At 40.3% G+C, this 20,293-nt stretch overlaps 1 pseudogene; it reads right to left on the reverse strand.

Annotated features, from left to right (window-relative positions):
- Positions 1 to 427: 427 nt before the first annotated feature.
- The window catches only part of LOC110531151, a 125,012-nt pseudogene continuing 105,146 nt past the window's right edge, over positions 428 to 20,293 (reverse strand).

Here is a 20,293-nt window from a genome sequence, read left to right on the forward strand (position 1 = left end):
CTATACACAAGCTTATGACGAGTTCAGCTGTCGCTATCTGACTTGAATTCCCCAGCCAGATGACCCTATACAGCATGGATTGTATACATTTCCTAGCCGTCAGACCTTCCGCTGGTTAAAAATGCTCCCAGAGATTTGAAACCTGAGAAAATGAGGCTTCTGATGGTATTGTGGAGTGACCGTGTCTGAAGTATGGGTGTTTATAGAGTAGATGGCCTTTATGGGGACTCTTATAGCAACCCAACACATCTCAAATAAACAAATGGAGCCTAATGGAGCCTAAAGGCATATCATAGACCTGCTGTATGGAAAATCACCCATCACCCAATTGGCCTTAAAGTAAAAATATGGCATGAGTGGAGAGAGGATTTTAGCCCTAAATCAAGTTTGCATTTAGGTATTGATTTTGTACAGTAGTCAGCCCCAACTAAGCCTTGGAGCCCACACTTGCCTACACACATACAGTAAACGCACACACCAAAAAACACATTAACACAATTTAATTTGTTTTGCTAGTCGTCAGTACTAAATTAGCCAGATAAAAAATACATTTCAAAACTCTTTAATAAAAAAAACCTCTTTAATAACACCACTGCTCTGGCAAAAGAAAATGTAGTAAAATAAAACAAAACTCAAATGGGACAGCTGGTGTTATATCACAGAAGATCCATTACCTCTCCCTCTGTGAACATCAGCTCTATTGGGCACCACACAAACCTCTTTCTCCCTCCTGTCATCCTCCCCCAGCTCATCCTCCTCCTCCTGCTTCATATAATCCTGCCAGAGGAGTTTAAATGACTACATGAATAATTGTTTATTCCATGTGTAACTCTGTGTTGTTGTTTGTGTCGCACTGCTTTGCTTTATCTTGGCCAGGTCGCAGTTGGAAATGAGAACTCGTTCTCAACTAGCTTACCTGTTTAAATAAAGGTGAAATAAAAAAAAAATTAATTAAAAAAACACCATAAAAGTACATTTTATGACAATGCAATTTCATAGGTGCCCCGTATCGTAAATATTACTGCGAAGCATCATAAACATTAACAAGACAAAAGTGTGAGTCTGTGGTCCTCATTGCCGAAGCTCTCACTTGTATTATCGCCCGCTGAAGCACTTTTATTGGACGCTGGAGTGCCAACCCTGTACATCAATGAAAGTTGTTGTGTCGCTGGGAGACATAAGAGGAGATGGAATGGGAGATAAAGCCGGCTTGGAAAGAGAAACAACAGTGAACAGAAAACATTTATCACCAAGAATTCAGTTCAGCCCGAGTGTTTAAGTTCAAAGGTTTAGGTTCTCGAAGGGACTGATGTTGCACTAAGTGACACAGTGCTTATAGAGCAGTTGTAGGTGACCAAGAGAGACTACAGACATGTCCCTGACTCAAAGAAATACTGTGTTCACTGACAAAGCACTAAACACCTCAGGTGCAGCCTCAGCAGCACTCAAGATGTCCGAGTCGACTCTGCAGTCACATACGTCCACATCTTCAAATAAGACCAAAGTCGGACTCAATCAACATTGTTGAAGCTCTAAAAGATTACACTATCAACCACTCACGATGTATTTTACCTCTCTCAATGTTTACTTTGTCTATCTAATATAAATGTGTTGCCTAAGCAAAAACGTGGTTAACACAGGGTTTTTATATAGCCCCCACCTGCCCTTTCTCCTCTATGTTCCAAGTTCTTTGTTTGTGAGCCACCGGGGCAGATGGGTAGACTACAGGCAGAAGGTGTATGGTCATGTGACAGCAGCCTTTGATTTCATAAATGAGCTGTGATTGAGTTAAGAATCAGTGCCACTGTGCCTCACTCCACGAGCTGATGGATGCTAAACATAGGTTTGTCGACGACCTCTGCCTTACTGGAATGTAACTGTCATCCCCACACTGGACTCCTGGTAGAGTCAGGCAGTCAAGTGCAATTACAGGGGTCAACAAACCTTATAATCAAGAGCTCACTGTGGCTTTCTTTGAGGAGATATTTAAAATGGCAAGAAAAAGTATGTGAAACCTAAGGAATTACCTGGATTTCTGCAGGACTTGCTCATAAAATTTGATCTGATCTTCATCTAAGTCACAACAATAGACAAACTGTGTGCATAAACTAATAACATGCTAATTATTGTATTTTTCTTGTCTATATTGAATACATCATGTAAACATTCACAGTGAGGGTTGGAAAAGCTTCTCCAAAAGCTAATTGGAGTCAGGACTCAGCTAACCTGGAGTTCAATCAATGATACGAGATTGGAGATTGGTTAGAGCTGCCCTGCCCTATAAAAAACACTCACAAAATTTGAGTTTGCTATTTACATGAAGCATTGACTGATGTGAACCATGCATTGAACAAAAGAGATCACAGAATACCTAAGATTAAGAATGGTTGGCTTGCATAAAGCTGGAAAGGGTTACAAAAGAATCTCTAAAAACCTTGATTTTCATCAGTCCACGTTTTTATTTAACCTTTATTTAACTAGGCAAGTCAGTTAAGAACAAATTCTTATTTACAATGATGGCCTATCCCGGCCAATCACTAACCCGGACTACGCTGGGCCAATTGTGCGCAGCCCTATGGGACTCCCAATCACAGCCGATTGTGATACAGCCTGGAACCGAACCAGGGTCTGAAGTGATGCCGCTTGCACTGAAATGCAGTGCCTTAGACCGCTGCGCCATGGAGAAATGGAGAAAGTTCAGCACTGTTGCTACTGTCCCTAGGAGTGGCCATCCTGCAAAGATGACTGCAAGAGCACAGCGCAAAATGCAAAATGAGGTTAAGAAGAATCCTAGAGTGTGAGCTAAAGATGTACAGACATCTCTGGAACATGCTGGGGCGGAAGGGTAGCCTAGTGGTTAGAGTGCTGGACTAGCAACCGGAAGGTTGCATGTTCAAAACTCCCGAGCTGGCAAGTCTGTCGTTCTGCCCCTGTACAGGCAGTTAACCCACTGTTCCTAGGCCTAGTTAAATAAAGGTAAAAAAAAAAATGCTAACATTTCTGTTGATGAGTTTAGTAAAACAGTAAACAAGAATGGTGTTCATGGGAGGACACCACGGAAGAAGCCACTGCTGTCCAAAAAAAACATTTGTGCACGTCTTCAGTTCGCAAAAGAGTACCTGGATATTCCACACTGCTACTGGCAAAATATTCTGTGGACAAATGACACTAAAGTTGAGTTGTTTGGAAGGAACACACAACACTGTGTTGAGAAAAACACACCAACATCAAAATCTTATCCCAACTGTAAAGTATGGTGGAGCGAGCATCATGGTATGGGTCTGCTTTGCTGCCTCAGGTCCTGGACAGCTTGCTATCATCAACGAACAAATTAATTCCCAAGTTTATCAAGACATTTTGCAGGAGAATGTAAGGCTGTCTGCCAATTGAAGCTCAACGGAAGTTGGGTGATGCAACAGGACAGAAGAAAAAAATACGCTTCCTGGAGTGACAAAGTCAGAGTCCTGACCTCAACCTGATTGAGATGCTGTGGCATGACCTCGAGAGTTTTTCACACCAGACATCCCAAGAATATTGCTGAACTGAAAAATATTTGTAAAGAGGAATGGTCCTAAATTCCTCCCGACTGTTGTGCAGGTCTGATTTGCAACTACAGGAAATGTTATTGCTGCCAAAAGAGGGTCAACCAGTTATTAAATCTAAGGGTTCACATACTTTTTTCACCCTGCACTGTGAATGTTTACACGGTGTGTTCAATAAAGACATGAAAATGTATAATTGTTTGTGTGTTATTAGTTTAAGCAGACTGCGTTTGTCTATTACTGTGACTTAGATGAAGATCAGATTTTATGACCAATTTATGTAGAAATCCAGGTAATTCCAAAGGGTTCACATACTTTTTCTTGCCACTGTATGTCTTGTTTGATTAGCATAGGCGAACTGAACTGTAATACACTGAAAAACCTTGCTGTTAGTGCCAGAATGTCTTTGACTACATAACAGGACCTTAGCAGTTGTATAACGAATCCAAAATAAACAATAGAGCAAGGTGTATTCTACATGGATTTTTGCTAAATGGGGTTTTTGTGAAATAAATTGGCTTGTAGCTTCTACCAGGCCATTGTGCTCATGTCATTATGAACACATACCAGATTCATCATGCATAGAGGCTAAAAACCAAATCTGGTGTGGAAAAAAAATCTATGCTCATTAATGATAAATAAACTCTACAAATTTGAACATTACAGAACATTCTTAGTGTTCTTTCTTAGCATTGCATAATTCAGCATCTGTCAGACAGCTTCGTTTAAGAATTGTTTAAATTAAACATTTGTATAAGGAGGAGAGAAGAGAAAAAAACAAAGAAAAGCGAGCATGGGGAGTGGATAACCTAAGCCCACAATCAAAAGTTCCAAAATTGCTGTCTACGTAGGTTTACAATGTTAACCTTCCGACGTGTGACACTATTTACATACAGGATTCAGGTTTCTTAGAATATTAATCATTGATGCAAGTGGTAATGAATGATTTATAATGAAAGCCAATCAAAAAATGCAGTCTCCCGGTGCCACCTGAGGTGTATTATATATTTATAACTCAAGGACATGCTGTCATTGTTTAGACCTAGCTACCAGCTAGAGTAGAAAGGAGCTTTGTTCCCTTTCCTTTCCTTGTACTTTCCCTTCCCTTCAAAGACACTGTCTATTGACTGTTCAGCACAAATGTCTTCTCCGTAGAAAAGTTGTGGAGGTGTCCTCATTTCAAGTGTGTTCTTTTAGGTACCTTCTAGCGTATGCTATGGCTTCAATGGCATCGCTCGTCACTTTTTGCTCACTCTTTCCTGAACCCATTTATTCAAAGAACAAACAGGATGAGGCTTTTGTGTGTACACATTGGTTGTTTCTCAAAATTCATACTACAGGTGCTCCGAGCACGGAAATTGGAGCACAGGAGGGTCGGAGTATGAGTCTAAATCAAAGTATAGAAATGGAGCACAGAGGGCAATTCTCAAATGCGTACTCTGTTTTTACAGTGGCTTGCGAAAGTATTCAACACCGTGGCATTTTTCCTTTTTTGTTGCCTTACAATCATTTGATTTACACAACATTAACAACTTTGAAGGGTGGCTCAACCCTGAAGTGACATATGGTTTCAAAACTCTTCCTCACTTTGCATATTCAGTGCTTATTTTATAGGCCTAAAAAATACTTTCACCAAATCTATTAGAACATAGATGTCAAAAAAAGAGAAGAAAATTACTTTTCCATTCAAAGAAAAATGTTCAGTGAATAGTGTCTATTCAAATAAAGTTTGGAAAGGAGCCTGATCTACAGTGCCTTACAAAAGTATTCAACCCCCTTGGCATTTTTCTGTTATTGATTTTTGGTGGGTTTGTATCATTTGATTTACACAACATTCCTACCACTTTGAAGATGCAAAATATTTTTTGTTGTGAAACAAACAATAAATAAGATAGAAAAAACATAAAACTTGAGCGTGCATAATTATTAACCCCCCCAAACTTTTGCAGCAATTACAGTTGCAAGTCTCTTAGGAAATGTTAGGATATATGATGCTGCCACCACCATGCTTCACTGTGGGGATGAGAGACATAGCATTTTCCTTGATGGCCAAAAAGCTACATTTCCGTCTCATCTGACCAGAGTACCTTCTTTCATATATTTGGGGAGTCTCACACATGCCTTTTGGAGAACACCAAGTGTGTTTGCTTATTTTCTTCTTTAGCCTCTAGCGACTCCCAAACCCGCATGTGGGAGCGTAATCATCGCCTGAAACTAATTAGCATAACGCAGTGGACATAAATATCCCTAGAAAATATTCCTATTCATGAAAATCACAAATGAAATATATTGAGACACAGCTTAGCCTTTTGTTAATCAATCATCACATAAATATGCTTTACAGCCAACGCTAGACAAGCATTTGTGTAAGTTTATAATAGCCTAGCATAGCATTATGCCTTGCTAGCAGCAGGCAACCTTGTCACGGAAATCAGAAAAGCAATCAAATTAAATAATTTACCTTTGATGAATTTCGGATGTTTTCACTCACGAGACTCCCAGGTAGATAGCCAAAGTTAATTTTTTCCCCAAATATTATTTTTGTAAGTGAAACAGCTCCGTTTGTTCTTCACGTTTGGCTGAGAAATCGCCCGAAAATTGCGGTCACCACAATGCCAAACTTTTTTCCAAATTAGCTCCATAATATCGACAGAAACATGACAAACGTTGTTTAGAATCCATCCTCAAGGTGTTTCTCTAATATCTATTTGATAATATATCGGTCGGGACAATTGCTTTTTCTCTAGGACCGATTGGAGTAATGGCTACCTCTGTACTTTACGCGAGAATCTCTCTCGGAGCCACCATGTGACCACTTACGCAATGTGCCCCCATGCGGCTATTCCTCAACAGAAATGTGTAAAACTATGTCACAATGCTGTAGACACATTGGGAAATACGTAGAAAGCATAAGCTCGTTGATGGTACATTCACAGCTATATAGGGAGTCATTGGAACGCAACGCTTTCAAAACCTGGGGCACTTCCCGATTGGATTTTTCTCAGGCTTTCGCTTGCAACATCAGTTCTGTTATACTCACAGACAATATCTTTACAGTTTTGGAGTGTTTTCTATCCAAAGCTGTCAATTATATGCATATTCTAGCATATTTTCCTAAAAAAATATCCAGTTTAAAGCGGGAACGTTTTTTTTCTCCAAAAATGACAATACTGCCCCTAGAGTTCCAAGAGGTTTAAGCAATGGCTTTTTCTGGCTACTCTTCAGTAAAGCCCAGCTCAAGTGGTCCTATGGACAGATACTCCAATCTCCGCTGTGGAGCTTTGTCTCTTTGTTGCCTCTCTGATTAATGCCTTCCTTGCCTTGTTCTAGAGTTGTGGTGGACGGCCCTCTCTTGGCAGGTTTGTTGTGCTTCTATATTCTTTCAATTTTTTAATAATGGATTTAATGGTGCTCTGTGGGATGTTCAACGTTTTGGATATTTTTTTACAACCCAACCCTGATCTGTACTTCCCCACAACTTTGTCCCTGACCTGTTTGGAGAGCTCCTTGGTTTTCATGGTGCCGCTTGCTTGGTGGTGCCCCTTGCTTAGTGGTGTTGCAGACTCTGGGGCCTTTCAGAGCAGGTGTATATGCACTGAGATCATGTGATACTTAGATTGCACACAGGTGGACTTTAACTAATTATGTCACTTCTGAAGGTAATTGTTTGCACCAGATCTTATTTAGGTGCTTCATAGCAAAGAGGGTGAATACATATGCACCCACCACTTTTCCATTTTTGTTCCATTTTTTTAATCAAGTTCATTTTTTAATTTCACTTCACCAATTTGGACTATTTAGTGTATGTCCATTATATTAAATCATAATCAAAATCAATTTAAATTACCGTTTGTAATGCAACAAAATAGGTAAAATGCCAAGGGTGATGAATACTTTTGCAAGACACTGTCTTGTCATACATCGATGCAAGCTTCAACGGAAAGTATGCAAAGAAATTTGATGCAACCACATAAAAAACCACATACATTTCCTAAACAAAGGTGGCTATTATTTGAGCTCAAGCGAGAGAAAATACACTCAGACTTTTCACATCTCATATGTTATATGACATCAATATTTTATCTTGATATGTTAATAAATACATACTGTGTTAATTGTGGAATGTTTACCTGCCTACAAACCATAGATCACAAGCCCATAAGAAGTCAATAGTGCTAACTGGCTAGCTCCTACTGTTAGCGAGCCAGATGGCCACGAAGAATTGTTAGCTAGCTACCCTAGAAGTATTGACATCTAACTTTGCATAACATTAGTTTTAGGTAATTTTTGCCACACTATCTGGTTAGCTACATTATTACGATTCACATATACAGTGTAGCTGATAATTGTGAAGCAAAATGCTTGCTTTGTGTATATCTTATTTCATCTCTATTGCCATTTTCCTGGCTGGAAGAAGGTTCAGTGTAAGTCCAAAGTATGTCATTAGGACTAACTGGCTAGCTAGCTAGCCACGAATAATTGGTACATATACCTTGCATAACATTAGCTTTAAGTCATTGTTGCCTGTTTAACCAGTTGGCCAGGTACAATATTACAATTCACAAATATATAGCTGATAATTATGAAGTAAAATATTTGCTTTGTATATATCATCTTGTTTCATCGATTGTTGCGATTGTCCTAGCTGGAAGAAGGTTCAGTAAATGGGTAGGCGCACCGTGAGGTAATACAGTAGATGGAGTGTGGGTGCTTCTGAAATGTAATGTTTTATGCATTCTCTACACTCTTGTCCTCACAAGAAAGTAACCAAGAGAACACCTTTGGAGAATGCAATCGGAGCATGAGAGTGTGGTGAACCCTAGTATGTATATTGAGAAACACCCATAGTTAGCTGTGACCTTGTTGCTTGTTGGTGAACTTGGTATTGCGTTTTTTTCATTGTTTTATGATCTGAAGAAACCATTCCTTTATTATTCAGAAAACCATTTAAATATGCATAAGGTGAGGGAGGTGACCTTTGTGTCACTGAACATTTATAAAAACCTGCAGCTCACATACCTAACACAAAATGCACAAAAAAGCAAGTCGTGTCCGCATATGCAACAAATAAGTGACTAATCATGCTCCACCTTTTCATTGTGGATTGAATCAATGTATCACACTCCAAATGACCTCGCCATGTTAACTGAAGAGTGACCCGGGTCGTGACCCAGACACCTACCCATTCGACCCTTAAGAGGACTTAGAGCAGTTTTGGGTGGTTTCTCACCAGCATATACTGTAGGTTTAAATGAACCACTAAGCATCTCATTTAGCAGTTTTATATCCCTGGCTCGCCACATCTCCTTGTCATCCTTTTCTAAGGCAGTTGAGGTGTAAGACTGATGAAGGAAGACAGGAAAAACGTTCCATCAGTGACAGAAAGATAATAATGCCAGAAAGACATATCGAGATAAATTGTGGAAGAAAATGCGTCTATTCAATCAAATTTATTGTAAATGTCAGTGAATGAGCATTCAGGCGCGACTCCCGAGCCTCCAATATGTAACCCAATACCCCAGAGTCATCTGAGGGAAACTACATTGAAACAGGAAAGTGCGGCTGTCAGACAGAACAATCGCGAAGAAGTTGATTTCTAAGTGAATAACCTTGATACGCCTTGATAAAACCATTTAATTTTAACAAAAGTTCAGAATTGGACTTAACATTTAAAAATGCGTGAGAAGTCATTTGAATGCTTTAGTAGTCATCATGATGAATATAATCAACCTAACAACCAAGGGAGTCACATGGTCTTTGGGGTGAAATGTATTGTGCATACAACTAAATTAACCTCTGTTTCAATGTTGCTATGGTAATGTGCGGTCAGTGTTCACATAGCAACATGTCCACAGGAGATGATATGCTTGATCCATTTTTGCTGCAGCGCTCTTCCCCCATTATTTCTGAATCGTTAAACTATATTTTATACCTGACAATTATATCTGGTACCATCCCCAAGGTTTGAAAGGCAACCCATGTACTCCCCCTTCACAAAGGTGGTGACCCTTACGACCTAAATAATTAACGGCATATTTCAGCTTTAATATTGAAGATAGATTGTGGCTTCCATCAATGCAATTGTCTGCATAATTTACAATCCCGCAAATATTTTTTGGTAAATAGATCTTTTCTATTTACTTTTCTTCTTCATTGTTTCCCCCTAACCCTATCATCCTTCCCCTAAATGGAGCAAACCAATGGACAACACTAAGGTTTCCACTTCCAGCTTACTATAAACAGTACATTTTACAGACACAGTATACATTTACATGAATTATCTTGTTTATTTGTTATTTTTAATCACACCTTTCAACTCCCCTCAACCCCTCCCATCTATCTCTTAACAACACCCAGTTTTGATTATATTAGACATATAAAGTATTTTTAAACTGTGATATGGTGTTTTCACAAATGTCCTGAACCTTTGTACTCATAGTTTCTACAGATTACCATTTCAAAGGAAACACCGAAGTTTGTGGAAATGTGAAGTGAATGTAGGAGAATATAACACATTAGAGCTGGTAAAAGATAATACAAAGGAAAATCCATGCGTTATTTTTGTATTTTTTGTATCATCATCTTTGACATGTAAGAGAAAGGCCATAATGCATTATTCCAGCCCAGGCGCAATTTAGATTTTGGCCACTAGATGGCAGCCGTGTGTGTGTGCAAAGATTTAGACTGATCCAATGAACAATTGTATTTCTGTTCAAAATGTTGTATCAAGACTGCCCAAATGTGTCTAATTGGTTTATTAATAACTTTTCAAGTTCATTACTGTGCACTCTCCTCAAACAATAGCATGGTATTATTTCACTGTAATAGTTACTGCAAATTGGACAGTGCAGTTAGATTAACAATAATTTCAGCTTTCTGCCAATATCAGATAAGTCTATGTCCTGGGAAATGTTCTTATTGCGACCTTGGGACTCATCCATTGCTCGTGTTTCTTGGCCCAATCAAGTCTTTTCTTGTTATTGGTGTGTTTTAGTAGTGGTTTCTTTGCAGCAATTTGACCATGAAGGCCAAATTCACGCAGTCTCCTATGAACAGTTGATGTTGAGATGTGTCTGTTACTTCAACTCTGTGAAGCATTTATTTGGGCTGCAATCTGAGGTGCAGTAAACTCTAATGAATTTATCCTCTGTAGCAGAGGTAACTCTGGGTCTTCTTTTCCCATTGCGGTACTCATGAGAGCCAGTTTCATCGTAGCGCTTGGTGGTTTTTGCAATTGCACTTGAAGAAATGTTCCGTATTGACTGACCTTCATGTCTTAAAGTAATGATGGTCTGTCATTAATCTTTGCTTGTTTGAGCTGTTCTTGCCATTATATGATCTTAGTCTTTTACAAAATAGGGCTATCTTCTGTATACCACCCCTACCTTGTCACAACACAACTGAGTGGTTGTGGTTAAGGGCGCTGTACTGCAGCGCCAGCTGTGCCACCAGAGACTCTGGGTTCCCGCCCAGTCTCTGTCGTAACCGGCTGTGACCGGGAGGTCCGTGGGGCGATGCACAATTGGCCTAGCGTCATCCGGGTTAGGGAGGGTTTTGCCGGTAGGGATTTCATTGTCTCATCGCGCACCAGCGACTCCTGTGGTGGGCCGGGCGCAAAAATGCAATAAATATTTACTCTGAGCTGCGCGTCTGTAGGTTGGTGGTAGATTGAAGTCCGTGTTGTCCAACCGAGTCCTTTGTCCTTTGAAGAATGTCTCTGGTTGTCAATTGGATACGTTGTAGTAACGTTGTTGTCTGATAGACGGGATACTCTGTCTGTTTCTTCCTAACCCTCGTTTGCAGCGGCTGTTGCTAACTCAACGTCTAGGAGGTATCACTTCTGTAGTGAATAAGAGTTCAAAGTTCATACCATTCGCAACCAAAGCTCACGCTGATGTTGGCATCGTTCTGTAGTTATTATCTGAACCATTCTGACATCGGACCGTCGTCCCCACATCCTCGGAACAGGGGGTTATATTGTCGTCCAGGGCTTATATAGGAAGGGAGAGGAGGGCGTGGAGAGGAGGGTGTGTTTGAAAAGTTTTACAGCCCATGTCCCTTCACAGGGGCGGGCCACTGATTGAGCAGAGCCCTATCTCATGAAAACCCAAATCTCACATTTTAGAAGCTAAAATCACATTTCATTCCATCACAAAATGTCATTTTCAAACATTTAAATTGAACAACAATTCCATGTGAATCTGATAACTCTGATGTGTAGACTTTCCACTGTAGAGTTTATATCATCTTTTCATTGATGAGAACGTTTCAGATGACAACCGAACAGACGACATATTCATTAACCTGTTAGATCTCCAGGGGCGCTATTTCATTTTTGGATAAAAAACGTTCCCGTTTTAAGCGCGATATTTTGTCACGAAAAGATGCATATAATTGACAGTTTTGGAAAGAAAACACTCTGAAGTTTCAGAATCTGCAAAGATTTTGTCTGTAAGTGCCCCAGAACTCATTCTACAGGCGAAACCAAGATGATGCATCAACCAGGAATTAGCAGAATTTCTGAAGCTCTGTTTTCCATTGTCTCCTTATATGGCTGTGATTGCGCAAGGAATGAGCCTACACTTTCTGTCGTTCGCCCAAGGTCTTAGCAGCATTGTGACGTATTTGTAGGCATATCATTGGAAGATTGACCATAAGAGACTACATTTTCCAAGTGTCCGCCTGGTGTCCTGCGTGGAATTCGGTGCGCAATTGCCAGCTGCTCGTACTTTTCCATTTGATATAGGGGAGAAACCATGTGTCCAAGAACGATGTATCAATGAAGAGATATGTGAAAAACACCTTGATGGTTGATTCTAAACAACGTTTGCCATGTTTTCAGTCGATATTATGGAGTTAATTTGGAAAAAAGTTCGCGTTTTGAGGACTGAATTTTCTGATTTTTTTTGGTAGCCAAATGTGATGTATAAAACGGAGCTATTTCTAATACACAAAGAATCTTTTTGGAAAAACTGAGCATCTGCTATCTAACTGAGAGTATCCTCATTGAAAACATCAGAAGTTCTTCAAAGGTAAATGATTTTATTTGAAGGCTTTTATGTTTTTGTTGAAATGTTGCGTGCTGGATGCTAACGCTAATGCTAACGCTAAATGCTAACGCTAAATGCTAACGCTAGCTAGCTACTTTTACACAAATGATTGTTTTCCTATGGTTGAGAAGCATATTTTGAAAATCTGAGATGACAGTGTTGTTTAATGTTGTGTTATGCTAATGAGCTTGCTGATAGATTTACACAATCCTGGATACAGGGGTTTTTTCATAGCTAAACGTGACGCAGAAAACGGAGCGATTTGTCCTAAACAAATAATCTTTCAGGAAAAACTGAACATTTGCTATCTGAGAGTCTCCTCATTGAAAACATCTGAAGTTCTTCAAAGGTAAATGATTTTATTTGAATGCTTTTCTGTTTTTTTGTGTAAATGTTGCCAGCTGAATGCTAATGCTAAATGCTACGTTAGCCATCAATACTGTTACACAAATGCTTGTTTTGCAATGGTTGAGAAGCATATTTTGAAAATCGGAGATGACAGTGTTGTTAACAAAAGGCTAAGCTTGAGAGCTAGCATATTTATTTCATTTCATTTGCGATTTTCATGAATAGTTAACGTTGCGTTATGGTAATGAGCTTGAGTCTGTATTCACGATCCCGGATCCGGGATGGGGAGATCAGAAAGGTTAAGTACCACCGCATATGTTCAATTGGTCGAATTACCAGAATATAGTTCATTTCCCCCCACCTTCTGATGTTCCCAGAATCTCTATGTTAACCAAGGGTTTTGCAAATGTAACATCAGTAGGGTAGAGAGAGGAAAAAGGGGGGAAGAGGTATTTATGACTGTCATAAACCTACCCGCCAGGCCAACGCCATGACACTGTGAGTCTCACCTTTCCACAGAGGGCTCATATTAGTGTTATCCAAACTCTTCGGATGCTATAGACAGAAGTTGGCAGATCAGCTATACCTACTTCAGAATAGTTCCAACGCCCTTGTGGGGGTTGTAGAGCAAAACAGTGAACACCATCATGTTCATGAGAGTCTCATCTTTCCATAGCGTCCGAATGGTATGTAGACCAAACCGTTCGGACATTACAAATGATTTTGTAAGAAGATCGATTTTCTGGATGTCTAATGGTCTGACAAACATCGCAATATCACTGTCACCTTTCACAGCAGATGTGGAAGAGCAACATCGGCGGATGTTGTAGAATGAGAAATCTCTAGCTTAAACTGACAGATTTTTATGGTGATTTTTGTTATTAAGCTAATTCGATTTCTATGGGAGTACGAACATTGACTCGCACACAATTTCTGTAAATTACAACCTCTCATATTTGCATGAATCCATAATTAATGTATCTATTCATAAGATTATGCATCCCATTATGATCCAGATAGATTAATAATTTGAAATAGAGAAACATTTTTGATCTTATTATGGGTGCTAAAGAACACGCTTGAAGACCTGTGTGACATAGTTCAATGCTACATTACATCCAAAGTGGTTTGTCCATGTCCCCCACTCATTTTACAACCTCCAAATTACTGGGGGAATTTATTGCTGGAGTGATCTTGGACTTTTTCAACAATAGGGATAACGTACACAGAAGACAGCAACGCTATAAACCTGCCCATCTCATTTGCTCACTAAGGCTAGCGAACGCAGCCCCTCTCTCTGGCACACAGTTCCTGGCTGTGAATGATCCTCCTACTCCTAACACCTACACATTAAATAGGCTATTGAGAGAGGGGAACCTCTTCCTTTTGTGTGGGGTTAGCAACTGAAAGAAAACATGAAAAGCCGACTAAAAGAGCTTCAAACATGATTATTGTTGCTGTAGGGTTGCACTGTGGCCTTCACCAATGGTATTTAGGCAGTACGAAATACATATTTCTATTTCATTCAACATTCTGTCTCTCTCTACTATATGTGATGCATCAACTTAAATAATGCATTTATAAACTGTAGAATACAAACTGTGTGCATATTGGAGATTAAATGGTTACCTGCTGAGAAGAAACAATCTTCCATCAAATCAAACCCATATGATATGATATGGCTCTCTCATCCATTCATAAATCAATAGTCATTCTGCAGCATGCTCATCTTTAGTTTAGGAGAATATTGCAGTGCTGTATGTTTCGCAAAATACAGTACAGTCTTAGGAAAAAAAGGGTTACAAAAGGGTTCTTCGGCTGTCCCCATAGGATAACCCTTTTTGGTTCCAGTTAGAACCCAAAAGGGTTCCATGTAGAACCCTCTGTCGAAAAATATTCTACATGGAACCAAAAGGGCAACTAAAGGGCAACCTGCAACTAAAAAGGGCTCTTCAAAGTGTTCTCTTATGGCAGGGTTCCCCAACTTGCAGTCATTGTTTTGGCCCAGATGAAGCCAAGCTGCATTCAGAAATGTAAGTATCAATTCATGTTCTGTTGATCGAGCATTGTTTGAAGTGAAGTTGTAGGGGATGGAGCAAATTACACAGTAATAAGCATAATTAGCACCATAAAGTTGTTTGCTGATTTCAATGTAGCAAATTGCCTCCTTATATCATATTCCTATTACTTTTCCAATGAGAGAGAGCGAGAGAGCTCGTCATTTTTTTACTATGGTGTATTTAGAAGTTATATTCCCTGAAGTCTTTGACCTCGATTTGTGAACATTGTTTTGAGCATTTTTCCCAGTTATGGTTTTGCTTCCAATGAATTCAAATTAAGAGGAACACACAATCTTCACAGTTTTTTATTTCAACCTGGTTAAAAACCAGTTGCACTTAGCCATCCCGGATCCGGGATCGTGAATACAGCCTCAAGCTCATTACCATAACGCAACGTTAACTATTCATGAAAATCGCAAATGAAATGAAATAAATATGCTAGCTCTCAAGCTAAGCCTTTTGTTAACAACACTGTCATCTCAGATTTTCAAAATATGCTTCTCAACCATAGGAAAACAATCATTTGTGTAACAGTAGCTAGCTAGCGTAGCATTTAGCGTTAGCATTAGCATTAGCATTCAGCAGGCAACATTTTCACAAAAACCAGAAAAGCATTCAAAATAAAATAATTTACCTTTGAAGAACTTCAGATGTTTTCAATGAGGAGACTCTGTTAGATAGCAAATGTTCAGTTTTTCCTGAAAGATTGTTTAGGAGAAATCGCTCCGTTTGGTGCGTCACGTTTGGCTACCAAAAAACCCCGAAAATCCAGTCATCAAAACGCCGAACTTTTTTCCAAATTAACTCCATAATATCGACTGAAACATGGCAAACGTTGTTTAGAACCAATCCTCAAGGTGTTTTTCACTTATCTCTTCGATGATATATCGTTCTTGGAAGTGTGCTTTCTGTCCTGAATCCCAGGAGAAAATGCCCGCAACTGAAGATTACGCACCAATTTAGACAAAGGACACCGGGCGGACCCCTGGAAAATGTAGTCTCTTATGGCCAATCTTCCAATGATATGCCTACAAATACGTCACAATGCTGCAGACATCTTGAAGAAACGAGAGAAAGCGCAGGCTCGTTCCTGGTGCATTCACAGCCAGATAAGGAGACATTGGAAAACAGAGCTTCAGAAATTCTGCTCATTTCCTGTTTGAAGTTTCATCTTGGTTTCGCCTGTAGCATGAGTTCTGTGGCACTCACAGATAATATCTTTGCAGTTTTGGAAACGTTAGACTGTGTTCTTTCCAAAGTTGTCAATTATATGCATAGTCGAGCATCTTTTCGTGACAAAATATTGCGCTTATCCAATAATGAAATAGCGCCCCCATAGATTCAACAGGTTAAACTTTTGTACTGTTTATTAACAACCACAACCATTATCCCTTGTTTCGCTCTCTACCTTAACATCTCTCCTTTCAAATTCATCCATCCCTCCTATCTGTACCTCATAGGCTTCCACTACAAAGGGACTCCAGACACTTTCAAATATCTTCCACTGATCTCCTCCTGCAGATACTGACCCACGTGGGATCCCTCTACTAATCACTTTCCAGAACAGCTCTGGGGCTGGAAGGCAGAGCGATAAAGAGAGCCTCTGGCTTTACTCTGGCCTTACCGGGCCTCTGTCTCTGCCTTAGCAGGGAGAGACAGAAAGGGGCTTCAAAGTGGGTTTGAAATCGCCTTTTGTCAATCTATAGAATATTATACTTTAGTCTTACCATCCTACTGTCCATCTGTTGACCTATAATGAGAGCATTATAGGAAAATATGACTGGAAAATCACCTCAATGCAATGTAAATTGTGTTTCATTTTCCTGCCAAAGTAAACGGTGGTGGATGTTGTTTTATCTCCACTATCTCCCATAGGGTGTAATATGTAGAGGAATCTGATTAAATGCAGGAGCCCAGAGAGGCTCTCAATGGTGTGCGTACTGGGAGCAGAGTCAGGTGCAGGAGAGCAGAGAGTTGTGAACCGGTGCGCACTTTATTTAGACAGGAGAAACCAACAGACGGACGCCACTGCGTTGAAACCTCCATCCAATATGCCAAAGTGCAAAAATGCACAAACAGTCACAACAATAAAGTACAAACAAATAAACATACCTCGTGAATATAAAACACGGAATAAACGCACACCAGAATTAGCACCTCGAAAATGACACACAAAGACATGAGGGGGAACAGAGGAATAAATACATGTACTGTGATTGGGGAATGAAAACCAGGTGTGCAGGGAACAAGACAAAATTAATGGATAAATTAAAAATGGAGTGGCGATGGCTAGAAAGCCGGTGAATTCGACCGCCGAACGCCGCCCGAACAAGGAGAGGAGCCAACTTTGGCTGAAGTCGTGACAGAGGCCAGTTTCTCATAGATGCTCCGAATTTACAATTACACATTTCATTACCATTTTACTTGCCTGTGTATCTTGGAGCGTCTTCTGTTGTTGCATATACTCCCCTGTACATAATCATGTGGGCCCTGACAGGGGAAAAACAAAAACAGACAGGTGCAAGGGTAGGGGGGCAGTTGTAGGTTGACATATGGTACATGTTTCTGTGTGCACACACATGTCCATGTGCGTGCATGTATGTGTGCTAGCATTTGTGTTTGTGTGCATGCTGTGTGTGTGCTGTGCATGTACTCTATGTATGTGTGCCTGAATGCATCAATATTTGTGCGTGTTTGTGATTAAGATAGAGGTGAAAGCATTCAGTGATGGTGCGAACAAGGTTTTCCCAGTAGCAGCAGCACACAGCACTCCAGTCTGGATCTTTTAATGTGTCCTCTTCAGACTTGACTGACACTCTCCTCCGTAAGCCTTCCAAATCATGAATTAATATTGTAGGCATATGTAACAATGAATTTCACAGATAAGGAGGGACGAGGTGAGTGCGATTAAGGGTGTGCGCGAGTGTGCATTGAAGAGAGATATAGGAGGAGTGTGTGTGTGTGATCGTTTGTGTGTGTGTGTGTCTGTGTGTGTGTGTGTGTGTGTGTGTGTGTGTGTGTGTGTTTACCTGTGTATGTGTGTGTGTGTGTGTGTGTGTGTGTGTGTGTGTGTGTGTGTGTGCGTGAAATAACACTCCCCCTACAATCAAAGATGGGATAATTTTGATACTGCTGTAGGGTTGCTTTGCTCCCTTTGGCAAAAGGGGCCTTGAACATGCGCAAGGCATTATGAAATCAGCAGATAATCAGGTGTATTTTAGTCCAATGATCAACCTAATGTCCAAAAACGGTTTCTCTGTTGGAGGTTGTGGACAACAACCCCGAACACACATCAAAGGCACCCTGAAATGGTTCAAGAAGAAATGCTGGAGTGTTCTGGAGTGGCCAGTGAAGAGTCCAGATCTGAATCACATCCGTAACCTATGGCTTGAGCTGAAAACGACAGTTGCTGTAGGGCACTGCTCAAACACTGAAAAATGTGAGTAGTTTGCTGCTGAAGATTGGGCTAAAAAGGCCAGTAGAAAGTTGCAGCACGCTAATTGATGACTACACAAAGCATTTGTTGGCTGTGCAACCAAGTAATAGCTCCGGGGTTACAATAATTTTGTCCATGCCATGTCTTTATTTTCTCAATTAATATTGTAAAATTAATTTTTGGGGGATGAATTTCAACGTATTTCAGAAGAAATAGGGAATTACAGTGCCTTGCGAAAGTATTCGGCCCCCTTGAACTTTGCGACCTTTTGCCACATTTCAGGCTTCAAACATAAAGATATAAAACTGTATTTTTTTGTGAAGAATCAACAACAAGTGGGACACAATCATGATGTGGAACGACATTTATTGGATATTTCAAACTTTTTTAACAAATCAAAAACTGAAAAATTGGGCGTGCAAAATTATTCAGCCCCCTTAAGTTAATACTTTGTAGCGCCACCTTTTGCTGCGATTACAGCTGTAAGTCGCTTGGGGTATGTCTCTATCAGTTTTGCACATCGAGACACTGAAATGTTTTCCCATTCCTCCTTGCAAAACAGCTCGAGCTCAGTGAGGTTGGAGGGAGAGCATTTGTGAACAGCAGTTTTCAGTTCTTTCCACAGATTCTCTATTGGATTCAGGTCTGGACTTTGACTTGGCCATTCTAACACCTGGATATGTTTATTTTTGAACCATTCCATTGTAGATTTTGCTTTATGTTTTGGATCATTGTCTTGTTGGAAGACAAATCTCCGTCCCAGTCTCAGGTCTTTTGCAGACTCCATCAGGTTTTCTTCCAGAACGGTCCTGTATTTGGCTCCATCCATCTTCCCATCAATTTGAACCATCTTCCCTGTCCCTGCTGAAGAAAAGCAGGCCCAAACCATGATGCTGCCACCACCATGTTTGACAGTGGGGATGGTGTGTTCAGGGTGATGAGCTGTGTTGCTTTTACGCCAAACTTTACATTTTGCATTGTTGCCAAAAAGTTCAATTTTGGTTTCATCTGACCAGAGCACCTTCTTCCACATGTTTGGTGTGTCTCCCAGGTGGCTTGTGGCAAACTTTAAACGACACTTTTTATGGATATCTTTAAGAAATGGCTTTCTTCTTGCCACTCTTCCATAAAGGCCAGATTTGTGCAATATACAACTGATTGTTGTCCTATGGACAGAGTCTCCCACCTCAGCTGTAGATCTCTGCAGTTCATCCAGAGTGATCATGGGCCTCTTGGCTGCATCTCTGATCAGTCTTCTCCTTGTATGAGCTGAAAGTTTAGAGGGACGGCCAGGTCTTGGTAGATTTGCAGTGGTCTGATACTCCTTCCATTTCAATATTATCGCTTGCACAGTGCTCCTTGGGATGTTTAAAGCTTGAAAAATCTTTTGTATCCAAATCCGGCTTTAAACTTCTTCACAACAGTATCTCGGACCTGCCTGGTGTGTTCCTTGTTCTTCATGATGCTCTCTGCGCTTTTAACGGACCTCTGAGACTATCACAGTGCAGGCGCATTTATATGGAGACTTGATTACACACAGGTGGATTGTATTTATCATCATTAGTCATTTAGGTCAACATTGGATCATTCAGAGATCCTCACTGAACTTCTGGAGAGAGTTTGCTGCACTGAAAGTAAAGGGGCTGAATAGTTTTGCACGCCCAATTTTTCAGTTTGATTTGTTAAAAAAGTTTGAAATATCCAATAAATGTCGTTCCACTTCATGATTGTGTCCCACTGTTGATTCTTCACAATGGCTTGGGGGTAGAAGCTGTTACAGCGTCCAGGTTAGAGTCCCGCTCCTTGAAAGTGGCAGCTCTACCCTTTAGCTCAGTGTGGATGTAATCCTGTAATCCT

The sequence above is a fragment of the Oncorhynchus mykiss genome, chromosome 9 (assembly GCF_013265735.2).
Source record: "Oncorhynchus mykiss isolate Arlee chromosome 9, USDA_OmykA_1.1, whole genome shotgun sequence".
NCBI classification, from domain to species: Eukaryota; Metazoa; Chordata; class Actinopteri; order Salmoniformes; family Salmonidae; genus Oncorhynchus; species Oncorhynchus mykiss.